Genomic DNA, 13,338 nt, shown 5'->3' on the forward strand with positions numbered 1-13,338 from the left:
AAGACTGCAGTTTTCTGAGTTCCTTGAAATGTTTTTGTAGACGCGGTATAGGATAGCTCTATAGACTTTTGCAGAAAAGGCAAATTTCTCTATAATCAAATTCAGGATGGACGTTATTGTTAATGGTGGACTGCAAGCACTGTTAATGTTACCCAGAATTGCGGACTGCAAGCACTGTCCGTCATTCTGGGTAAGAAGAGAAAACAGAAATTGTCACAAAAGCATTTTCAAAAACAGAGAAAAACAAAAAAAGATCCATTGACGAATTCGAATAAGTGACTTGTTGCAGTGGTAGTGGTAGTAGAGGTAATAGTGGTAGAACTGAACTTTGTTTTCCAGGTACATCTATCTGCAATTTCTAAGAGCCATCCGAGCTGCTTATCTCAGCTTTTGCCTTGATGGGAAAAAACCGACTGGGATCTCAGTCAGAGAAGGCTGACAAATTTCCTAAATGTCTGCAAAAGTTCGTTCCCAAAAAACACGAACTTCATGGGATGCAGTGGATGCAACCTCTGATTGCATATTGATTGCGCAGAGATAGACACTGCAGACATCAAAGTCTTAGCAAAATACAGAACATTTCTTTGGTTCTGCGACTCATGCGATATGAAACAGCAACAACGCAGTCAAGACATGATACTTCAACACGTTGACTCAATGATCAAAAAAAAATGCGACGCAACTCCCGACCAATTTACCGGACAAATTACTCAAGATGCAGGAAGAAAATGCCGAATAAAAGCATGATGTACCCAAGCACCGGAAAACCTCATACGCAGAAGCACTGGGTCCCATACCATCGGTGGCAGAAAAGGAGCCGAACACCAGTAAGTTCACGAAGCGGCTCCGTGATCCAGATAAAAATAGTAATTATTACATGCACTGCAAGTTACTCGAGCAGCATCCAGATCTAAGAAAAGTTGGTTACGCATTCAATACTGCAAGAGGAAACATCCACTTAGATTTTCTGACAACCGAGGAAGCCGAAGAAGTCTATCAGAATTGGAAACCAGAGTCCTGAGGACAAGCTAGCCCAGCCCGAGGGGTTAGTTCAATTGAAGCTCACTATAGAGCGGTACCGATACACGGGGTACCAACTGATATATAAAAAAACAGAAATTGGACAAAGGTTGTCATCAAACTACGCAGGAATAAAAGCGATCAGATTCGTGAAACAATGGGTCAGTACCCTCCCCACTATCAACCTAATTTTCCCTACTACAGTTCAAACGGAGGAGGCACTGAGTGCAGGTGCCTTTCCTGGCTCTATCTTTTATCAACCAATACGATTCGGACAACAAGGCATCAAAATTATACAATGCTTCAAATGCAAAAAGTTTGGGCGTGTCAAAGTAAACTACAAATCCAAACAATCCTGCAGATACTGCTCTGAAAAACACAAATTTAAAGACTGCCAGAATAAATCAAAGCCCCACAAACTATCAAACTGTCACGAAGAGCATCCTTCAAACTCGGGAAACTGCCCAATTTTTATCAATCAGTCATTGACTGTGTATCAATAGATCCTCCAAAAGAACAGCAGAGAAAATCATGTAAAACTTTAACAATTCATGATTGACTCCTCCATTACAAAGATTGAACCTGTGCAATCGGTAATTATGCAAAAACTGCCCTCAAAAGACACTTCTATGAAAAAAACCGAAAATAGTCGCATTGAACAAGACCAGAAAAACCTTAGACAACAGCCATTTTGAATTTTATTTTACTGAATCTACTTGTCAGGACCTTGGGGTTGCGATGCTCATTGAAAAATCAGTTTCACTTTGATTTTCTGTGGATAAATATCTTTTTGGATAACACCAAGCGACTGGAGCCGACTGCCTACATTCGGCAACAATCCAAAAACCACATGCAGATGTGGATTGAACAAATGAAGAAAGCATTCGACTATACCAACAAGAACAAAATTGAAGGCAGTATCTTCCTGGGGGATTGCAATGCTCGGCATTTGTTCTGGGAAGACACGAAGTACAGTTCACTAGGGCAATATTTATATGATAACCTCAACCAATGCTCAACGACGGACAACCCACCTTTCTCTCCAAAAAATGAAACAGTGTGATCAACCTATGAATTCTTCAAGGCAGAATCAGCAACTCCAATAACATATCCTTGATCACCGATGACGAAGCGGAACTATTCACTGGTGCTCCTTTGAAGGGACATATCCCCGTAATTGTTACTTTACATAGAAACGTCAAGCGAATCCAAACAATTACAAAACCATGATTTAAAAAAGACGACTGAGAAAATTGGTCACAGGCACTCTCTCCAGGCTTTGACAGAAACAACTCAATTCAAGTTGGACGTTCTCATACCTGGGACACCATCAATGAGGCTATCCACACTTCAACAAGAGAACACATACCGACAAAGAAGGATTGCACACACAATTATGAAATAAGCTACTCACAGACGCCAGCAAGCAATTACGGAACCTTCGTAAAGTATTTAAATGCAACTCTTTTCCTCGGAATGGTATCGCACTGGAAAAAACGAAAGAAATTTTCAAAAATCTGTCACGAGACAGCGCAGCAGAGTGGATAAGCGAACATCTGGGGTCTAGGTCACCAGAAAGTAAAAGTATCTGCGATTCCTTCAAACAGTTCTTTGGCACAACACGCCTTACTTGAAGAAGATATCACAGAAAACGAAATTGATACAGCTCTTCGTAATGGCACTAAAAGCTTCTCAATGGAAAATGACGAATTCCAATGTTCAAGCATATCGGCCCCAAGTTCATGAACTTATTGCTACAGCTTTTTAACGAACAATGGCAGAAATCTAATTGGCCCTGGATGAAAGCAAGGATATCATTTATCAGAAAACCGAACAAAAAATCTTATCTACTCTGTTCTATCTCCACTGTCTATCGTGGTCACATTGGTACACTTTTTGAGAGAGTAAATGAACAACTGTTGAGGAAGTGGATAGAAGCAAACAATTGCATAAGCCCTACCCAAGAAGGCTTCCGACCCAAGAAAAGAACAGTAAGGTCACTCTTTACCGTCTCATTCTTCTGATGAAAAAAAACAATTCGGAAACGGAAACTGGCAGCCCTGTTAAACATCGACATGGAGAAAGCACTCTATAGCGTTTTGATAAACGGAGAGATCTACAAATTGAAAGACAAGGGAGTGGTTGGAAAACTTCTTGCCATCTTGCACACTTTTCTAAAAAACAGAAATGCTTACATACAGATTGATAAATATGACACTTCTGAAATCAAGGTGGAAACGGGATTACCACAAAGAAGCGTACTATCACCTGTGCTATTCGTCCTTTACATTGACGACTTCTTGACAGACTGGAAATCACATTTCAAATTTCCGGATGAAAGTTCGGTACTAACAGAAGCAGAGACAAGTGATTATTCAAAAACGCAGCTCAACAATGCTTGTCGTGACACTGAGAACTGGTGTACCAAATGAAGAATGGCCGTGAACGGCTCAAAGATTGAGCTGATGCTATTGAAGTGCTCACCAGCAGCCAGAGATCTACCAACTGTGAAAGGTTACAGCTGTGCTGTTACACAACAGACCAAATCGCTTAGACGGCAGACTTGAATACAAAGAGCATGCACGGTCAGACATCACTAAAGCAATGAGGACCTGGAACCACTTCAGAAGCAAATGCTCCCTGAGATATGGACTATCGTTACAAACACAAGCCTTTTTATACAGAACAGTAATCCCACCGCAAGCGCTGTATGCCTTCCCGGTATGGGGCCAAAAAAACACGAAATAGTTCCAAAGTTTTCAAAACCAGGTCATTTGATCCATACTACAAAACTGCCTCTCATCGTCAATTCCAGCAGCCGAGTGTCTCCTCGGTATACCACTGGTGGGCATCTTGGGCAAAAGCTTGAATGTCAAGTTCCTCATCAAAATAAGAATTGCCCAGACCTGATCTCTACTGACCACGTTGAATCACTTCAATTACAAAGCAGCACAAGTCATATCCTCCAGAACAATCTAGAAAGATGTCAAAAGCAAGTGGCCCCAAACAAGAATCAACTACAATACTCAGCGAAATCAATAACAGATTTTGTCAACAAAGAATGGACGGATAGATGGAAGAGTTCCTACTCATTGGGGTTTTTTAAAAAAATTTCCCGAGATTTGTCCCAGAGATAGAAACAACAAGCCCACTGCTCCGCGGAAATCCACACAAAGCAAACAAGATTGCTGGACTTTTGATTGGAAACTCCTTGGAATACAAGGAGATGAAATGGAAATTAAGCCAAGCAGCTTCCCCCAATTGCGGATGTAAAAGTTCAGAGGAAAATGCCTTCCACTTTTCAATCGTTTGCAAGAACCACGATCATGCGAGGCCCTCGCAACCACAGCTACTGGATTTCTTGTATCAGGACTGTCAGCAACTCGTGACCTTTATCACTAACTCCGGTAAACTACAAGACTAACCCTATCCTTCAACTGATGCTGCTAACGATTCCAAGCCAGAACTTCCCCTACAACAGACGAGACAGCACAACATGAAATTTTATATATATACTTGGAGGAGAAAGACCAAAAAGAAGAATATCAAAAGCTTGCAACAGGAGAATTGCAAAAACCTAAGACTTGACTCTTCGTCTGAAAATATTCTTATCTGTTCCCTGAAAGCAATCGACTCTCATTAGGCAAAATGATCCTGCCCCCTACTTGCCTCTTTTATAACACAATAGTTGCAGGCGACTTCAATCGTAGAATGACCATCAGCATGACCGATCAGAATGCCTCACAGAGTTCAAGGTCTTCAATTTTTCTGTAACAATCCTACCTTTTACCTTTTACGATTATCCTACCTTTTACCTTTTACGATTTTACCTTTGAAAAATAGGGCCTGCAGCACCATCATTCTCTGTTTCCCCCTCTGAACCACCGAAATGAAATAAAAACACGGCAGTCGTGATCGACGATTCCACCAGACCAAGAGAACTAATGCAGACAACAAGGAGAATCTACCTGAAGGGCTCTCAGACCCTAAACTGTTAGTCCATGTAAACGCTATGGAACTGCATTGAAAAACTTTCACTTTAATGACACCAAAACCCTCTTTAGATCTTGCAGCAACCAACAGACAGTGGGACACGATAAGGAGATGAAATTGTTTAAAAGGTATGTGGATGATATTATCTGCACGGTTCGTGGTGACCCGGATGAGTATTTAAAATTTGCAAATTCATTACACAACAACCTGCAATTTACCTTAGAAAAAGTGAACATGGATGGGGGTTTGGTTTTTCTTGACATTAACGTAAATGTGAGCAGCAAAAATAATATCACCTGTCATTGGTATCAAAAACCAACTGACACTGGAATAATACTGAATTTTCGCAGCTGTGCACCGCTTCAACATAAGAAAAATGTGATTCAAGGGACGGTTCACAGGGTTTTTAATGCAACCTCTAATTGGTTGGCCTTCGATCAGGCTCTTGAAAAGAACAAATCTTGCTGGACCAAAAATCAATATCCAGAGGAATGGTCTTCAAAAATTGTGAAGCAAGACTAAATCTAATGATAAGCCAACTATTTTTCTACAATACAGAGGCAACCTCACTCAAAACTTCGCAAGCAAATTGAAGAAACTATGCGAATTGCAAGTAGTTTTTACAACGCGAAAATTAAGATCGTGCCTCCCCACCCTGAAATCATCCTTTGATAGAGATCTGAAATCCCACGTGGTATATGAAATTAAATGTAATGGATGCGGATCCATCTATGTTGGGCAAACAAGCCGGCATGTTACCACAAGGATAACAGAACATCAAAAGAAGGATTCACAGGTGGGTCAACATCTAGTTGAATGTCGTGGCGCCACGAATGACATTGAATGGAGAATTCTGGACGCCTGTCGGTCAGTAGAAAAACTAATGATCATCGAAGCTATATATATCAGCAAGCTGAAGCCGGCACTAAACACACGCGACGAATATAGGGGGAGGGAACTCACGCTAAAATATTAGTTCAAATCATAATTTTGACTAAATGTGAATGCATAGGGCAAAAAACATTTTGTGCATGACAAAACGAAATTTGCAAAACCTCCACAAGAGGGATACTTATGGTTAGGGCAAATTCGGAATAACCCTAAAAATACAAGAACATGGACAAAATCGAAAAATCCGGAATAGGAATGTTTTTAAGTAAATTGATAACAGATGTAAATATGTGTTGTAAATAGGCTAAATATTGTACATAAGGAAAAATTTTCGATTGAATTTTTTAGAATGTTTCCTAGAATTGTTTTAATTGTCATCTCAGACAAATGTAAATACATATTCATTTTATCTTTTAACAATTTGTAAAACATTTTTAACCTGACGATGAACGTAAAGTTCGAAAACGTTTGTTTTAAGTATTGGAAGTAATTTTAATTTGACAAATTGGTTTCTTTTACACCTCTTTAGATCTGCATCTCAAAACAAAAACTAACGAACTAAAGGATCGAAGGCGAACTCAAGAAATCAGACTCATTTCTCTACGGGAAAACTTCAATTGAAAATGCCAATGAAATTGTGAGCCCTGTTGCCAAACTTCAGAACGAGATAGGCGATGCCAAACAAGTCGAACCCCTAACAACGTAACCTCACCAGCATCAACATATCAATTCAAAAGTCTAAATATCAGAAATAAAAACGGACACGGCATGCCGCCTATCCAAGCTACCGTAATACCAACTGCTTCATGCGGATTCTAACTCTTCTCCAATATGCCGTAATCCACTTGGTCAGAACAAAAGCAAAAAATTCGAAAAGAAAGTCTTCAAAAGATCCGCCAAATTTCTCGCCATCTTAGAACCGAACCGCTCATTGAATGCTCTTCAATCACGATTGCCTCAAAATTAAACAAAAAAATGCGACAAACAATCGGTGCTGTCCAACATATATATGTGCTGTCATGCATTGTCGAGTATACATGAAAAAAAGAATTGCTACCGCTTCCCTAATAAAAAAAACCATTTTTGATCAATTTTCCTAGAAGTTCACAATAAAAATCACGTCCTCCATTCACAATAAAAATCAAAATAAAACTGGCACCAACCCCAACTAGATTTGAATGACGTAACCTTCAGTCAATTGTACATCAGCATTGAAGACCGCCCTCATGATCTCTAATGAGATGTTACCAGACACCTGAACACAATACAATGAGTAATTTATACGATATATATACTTCTTGATTTAAACGTCCTCAGTCAAACAGGACCACTGCATCATATTGACCGACATAATAAGCTAGCTGCTCCGCACAGTCGATCAGTTATTTGATTATTTGAAGTTTCAACAATTCCTCTGTATCATCCATGAGCATAGAATAATCATAATCGAACTTATAATCCTAGATTCGGATGTGGCCAAGTCGGAAATAATCGTATTGTCAGTCCCAAAAGGTAACGTCGGAGAAATCTACGAAAATTTGGCAGCAAACCTAAATGGTTTTTATTTCAAATTCAGATATAAATTTCTGAATAAAGAAAATAATGAAGCGGAAGACTCCAGGAAGTTTATCAACAGTGGCTACAAAAGTAACAAGCCGAGACATATGAAAAAACACGTTACCAATCAAAATCTTCGCCCCTGCACATTTTCTAACTGCCCCGAGAAAAGCCGAGAAAGTGAGAATATCGCTTCCCACCTTACAGAAAAAACCATGTCACACACTCCGAAACATCGAAAAACTGCCAACAAGGCACTTTCAATCAAGCCCCCGCCTCCAAACAACAATATCGAAAAATTGAATCAACAACGACGCCCTACAAAAAGAATTAATTCCTCCACCCAAAACGTTGTCAAGGACTTTGAAGAAATGAAAGAAACTCTCGCAAAGTAATCAGATGAAGAAAACCAACCCAAATTATTAACAGATCCAATCAGGTTTCAATTTCCAATTCAATTATGGTTAATTTCTTAAAAGATTAGTTAAGTGCGCTACACTTGATTACTGATTAGCTTTCTAGCTTACACAAATTTACGCTATTTACGTACATAAGCTCCATTACTACACAACACCACGTACTTTACATAAGCTTATTTTGTTGTCCTTACAGGATGTATTTTACTTGTTTCTTTTTTCTTCCTTTGAAATGACGAAAGTCAACGGAAGTCAACTTCTGGCTAAGTAAGAACTTCTGTCATTTCCTCAGAAACGGATTGTTAAATTGAATTGATTTTGCCTCAAAAACTAATTTTCTACTTCGTAATACTATTGGGTGCTGCAATGCTCTTTTCATGTTCAGTATAATCAGAAATTGCTTAGCTGGGGCCGAAAAAGATCACCTCGAAAACAAAACATCTAGGCTCTAAGTACCCTATATTGGAAAACGAAAGATAATTTTGGAAAACGAAAGATCATATGTTCATAATAATAGGTGTTAAATTATATTCTTTTCGATATTTTCGACTGTTGATTAAATTGTTTTGACATTAAAAAGTAAATAACTCTTCATTTTACCCTTTAACAATTTGTGATGCAGTAACAATCTGACAATTAAGGTAAATTTAAAAACAATTGTTTCACAAATCAAAAATTATTTTTAATAAGTATGGATTATTTTTTTACCAGAAGAAATAGTTGTGCTACACTTGATTACTGATTACCTGTCTCATTTACGTACACAAACTGTAATACTACACAGCACCACATTCATTCACCTAATAGGCTTATTTTGTCATTGCAGGATTTAATTTACTTGTTTCCTTTTTCATCTTATAGAATGTCGACAGTCAACGGATGTCAACTTCTGGCCACGTAGGAACTTCTGGCACGTTCTAAAAATTGGATACCTAATTTGAAGTGTTACTGCTTCAAAGATTAAGGTTTTACATTGTGAAATTATGGCTGCTGCATTGCTCACTCCATGTTCAGTATAATCAGCAGTTACTTAGTTGGAGCAGAAGAAAGTTATCATGCCTTCACATCTACTACAATAAATCTCCTCCTGCATTTACCTTTTAAATAGAAAAAATGAAAATCATAGCCAAGAATGAAATATCTGGAATATGATTATATTAGTTAAAACGATAGCGGATGTAAATAGTAGATGTTCAATAATAGTCTTCTAGATATTTCCAACAATTGGTTAAATAGTTGTCTCAGAAAATTGAAATACTTATTCCTTTTATCTTTTAACAATTTGTGAAGCAGTAATATTCTGAAGATTAACGTAAAATTTGAAATTTCAGAAATCAAAGTTCATTTGTAATTGACCAATCAGTTTCTGCTAATTCATTAATGTATCAATCGGTTGAAATGAGAGCCCATGAAAACGTTAAATACACAAGGTTTTGAAAAACTTCCTGCATTTAAGCTGGAAAGAAATTTACAGTTTTTTTTGAGATGGTGCGTATCTTGGCTGCAAGCTCACTTACCACAGTATAAACAGTCTCCAATAATCAAGCAACGAGTAATGTTTAGGAAGATTGATATCATATTTTTGCTACTCATTCAGCACAAATTCCAATATTTGTTGCAGGAACGAGATATTTGATCATCAAGGTTGTCTGAGCGAGAGGACGAACCTGGAAGTTTGGCACAATCTGGTTAACATCACAATTTTGAGTCACCAATTAAATAACTATAGATCCTGCAGCGGGCTCGAGCTGATAACCTTCTTGCAAACTATCAAAGACCGCTTCAATGTCTTTGTTTACTGTCGAAGGAGTGGCACAGACAATTTCAATCAGAAACTTTTCAAGTCTGGTGCTCAACGAAGCAAAAAGTCTATTTTCGAGTGGAGGAAGACGCAGAACTTAAAGTATTGTGAATGTCACTAGGTAGCCAGACTGGAGATCAACCGCCTGGAGACTGTGCTAGGTCATCAACAAAATATATGTTTGCACTTGAAGTTCAATTGTTTGGACTAAATACACTGTAAGAGACAAGTTCAACGAGATGCACTTCCTCACAGAAAGAGAAATCGCACTTAATTTGCAGGAGAAAGAAAAGATAAGTGAGAAACTTTGTCTATTTTGCGTGATAAAAAGTTCACCGTTAAAAAAGAACTTGAGTATTAATTAAACTGTCATCAGTTTCAAATATCAATGGAGCTGAAGATAAATTTGCAATCAGGACAAAGGCCTGACACAATTGATGACGCAAGGAAAAGTCAGCGGCAAAACTTTAAAATTTATCAGTGATTGTAACTGATAGCAATAATGAACATTAGAACACTTTTTACGCCGTTTGTTAAAAGAAAATGCCTGGCGAAGGCATTGAATTTAATACACGAGTGACTAGAAGAGCTTTAGAGTCAACTTTTATTGATGATAACGAGCAATTGGTATCTCTTGACGTTAACAAGATTGTAAACCAATGTGTCGGTTGAAAAGGGTACAGATATTGACCAACGAGAACTCTGCTCAAACACCCTGGCTCCGATTATTCTAAGTTCGGCAATGAAAAATATAATAAGGCTGGTGGTTTCAAATTTTCATTTTAACTTTAACGGTATTTACAATCAGGTGGTCTATCTATGCATTATGGGCTCTAATACTTGCACGCCTGTGGATTGCATCGTTTGAGGCATCACTGCAAACACAAGAGCTGATTGAAAAACTTTCTTGATGTGGTCAAACTGGTAATTGCAAAGATTGCAACCGGAGAATGACTTTACGAGGAGAATGAGGGTTATGCCAAATTTGGTTTCATTCAAAAAGCCAAAAATACAAAAGCAGAGAGTGTCCGAATTCAGGACAATGTTTGGATCTGTATGTATTGCAGCTATCAAGAGCCAGGGGCGCGGGAGAAAATAAACGACAGATATGAGGATAACATTTGTTGAATGGTTATTGTTAACCCGGAAGCAACCCGATTTGAAAATTCAAAACATTAACTTTAGAAAAAATGAACGACGAAAAAAATTTGGCTGTTCTCAATATTAAATTAAACGTGAGGACGGATGAGAATATTATCTTACGTTCGTATCAAAAATCAACTGAAATTAGAATAATAATAAATTTTCGCAGCTGTGGACTTTTTCAGCAAAAAATGTAGTTCAAGGGATAGCTCTGGAGAATTTTATTGCAAAATTTGTTTGGTTGGTTTTTGTTCAAGAACCAGAAAGTGGTATCCGGAAAAAAGATCTTCAAAAATAGCAAACCACACTTCAATACGAAAATAACTGGAAGCAATGATCAATTGAAAACAAAACAAAATATAATGCCAACGAAGCAACCGTGGATAAACCGTCAGATTGAGTGTACCTCATCTGATTACACTTAAAATGAACATTCGTTAAGGCTAGTCTCAAGTATAATGTTGTAGATAAGCTAAATATTGTGTTTGCTAAAGTTTTTCGATGGTAGTCTCTTAGATATTCCCTTGAATTGTGTAAATTGTTGTAGCAGAAAATGTAATTACTTTTTTTGCCTTATCTTTTGTGAATCGGTTTTAACCTGACGATGAACGTAAAGCTCAAAAACGTTTTTTTAAGTCAAATTATTTTTCATTGTCAAATAAGTTTCTTTTCCATCAGAAACGGATAGGATCAGGAGGATCTTACGTTTGTCCGCCAAGTAAGTTATGCCCACCCTATATACAGAGAACGTATCATTGCATGGTTAATCATCACTCAAAAATTTGGAATTTGCGTTCAGTGGGTGCAAACAATATGCACCTAGTAAGCTGGGGGCATGAAAAAAAATCCCAAAAAGCATAAAAAACCAGAATACATTTCATGAAAAACTAACAATTTCTATACAATAAAGGGGCAACATTAGACCTAATTTTGCGATCCAATTGGAAAAACATGCAACTTGCTAAATCTATTCACAGCCAGAAAATTAAAATCTTGGTTTTTCACCCCGATTTTAAATTTCGATACAAACCATTAAAATATAACTTATGCGGATTCATCTACATTGGACAGACAGCTCGCATTTTATCACTGGGACATCAGAGCACTAAAAAAGTATCCATTGGAGGGTCAACGCCTTGCTGAATGCTGTGGCTCCACAAGTAGCATTGAATGAAAAAATCTGGATGTGTTTTGCGCTGTAGAAAAAAATATAATAATCGGAACTATATACATCCAAAAAACCAGGGGTAAACATATTCGACAAAAATCGGGTGTGGGAACTCAAGCTCAAAAAATACTTCAGGGTTGAAAATACATTTTGTGCAAGAAAAAGAGGAATGCTTAGGTTTAGGCCAATGTTTTGAATTACCCTAGAAAATCAAACACATTACAAAACAAAAAAAACCAAGAGAAAATTGCAGAAAATGATAGCAGATATAATTATAGGAGGTGGCTGCAGAGAAGAGGTAACTGTCAAGTACAAATTAAAGTGATTTAAAAACAAACGTTTACGATCATTGCGTTCATCGTCAGGTTCACATTACAAAACTCATTACCACAATCGAAAAAATTATTTGCAAATTATATAAAAATTTTATTGACTCTCCACCGAATTTTACAAAATGAGTTAAAATAAAAACGAATTTTTAAATTGTTTACAGTTAAAATCAGATTTACAAAATCTTATTTACAATTAGTAGACCAAAATTTTTTCAATCTCATTCCCGGAGTTCTTGAGATTCTCGGGTATTTTGTTTTGAATTACTGCAAAATAGTTTTAAATTTCAATCCGATCTGTAGTTATCATTTACTTGACGTGGTTGAAAAAAATTTTGAATTAAAACCTATTGGAAAATTTTTGAAATTCAAAAGTTAAATCTTCTTTCATTTGAACTAACAGAACAATGTCAAATTCTGCTCCCGGAACTTGTCGCGCGTATCTAGTTGCGGTTTCACCTATTTGATGTAGAAAACTTCTATTGTAGAAACATCTATTGTAGAAAACTTCTATTGTAGATTCCGGCAATGGAATCTTTCTTTTGCTGTTCCGAATTGCTAGTGGTGTCACGTCGGCTTTTTAGCCAACGCAGATAGAATTGCATCCATTGCATGTAACTTTATGAACCACATGAGATTTCAGAGTTCCATCAACAGATGATTTTAGTGTGGTCAAGCACGTTCCTATTTTACTCTTCGGCTTTTCCTCTTCGGCTTTTGAATAGCACACAGTTTTTTTCAGTCCCCTCGCAAAAGTTTGAGTGATTTTTCTACTGTATGGAACTAAAAGCATCGGTTTCGGCCTATTCTTTTTGAGACTTTAAATTAATTTGAGATGTTCATTTTTTGTAGGAGGGAGGTTTTAACGTTTTCTTTGTGATTATTTTACCGCTCGTCTATTTAACAACACTGGAAGAGCAATCAGTTGGACAATGATGTTCAGTCCAGATCGCCTGATTTTTTGTAAGAGCTATTTCAGGGGATTGCCAATCACTGGTTGCAATGAAAATCATATGAACA

The 13,338-nt window shown here is 37.4% G+C and overlaps 1 protein-coding gene across 1 annotated transcript in view; it reads left to right on the plus strand.

Annotated features, from left to right (window-relative positions):
• The first annotated feature begins 6,371 nt into the window (after window positions 1-6,371).
• The window catches only part of LOC142344497 (sodium channel protein 1 brain-like), a 182,220-nt gene continuing 175,253 nt past the window's right edge, over window positions 6,372-13,338 (plus strand). The window contains exon 1 of the mRNA XM_075396185.1: window positions 6,372-7,900. The gene's annotated coding sequence lies outside the window, so the exon portion shown is untranslated. The remainder of the gene's footprint in view (window positions 7,901-13,338) is intronic.

Source organism: Convolutriloba macropyga, chromosome 8, assembly GCF_964194025.1.
Source record: "Convolutriloba macropyga chromosome 8, txConMacr16.3, whole genome shotgun sequence".
NCBI lineage: Eukaryota > Metazoa > Xenacoelomorpha > Acoela > Convolutidae > Convolutriloba > Convolutriloba macropyga.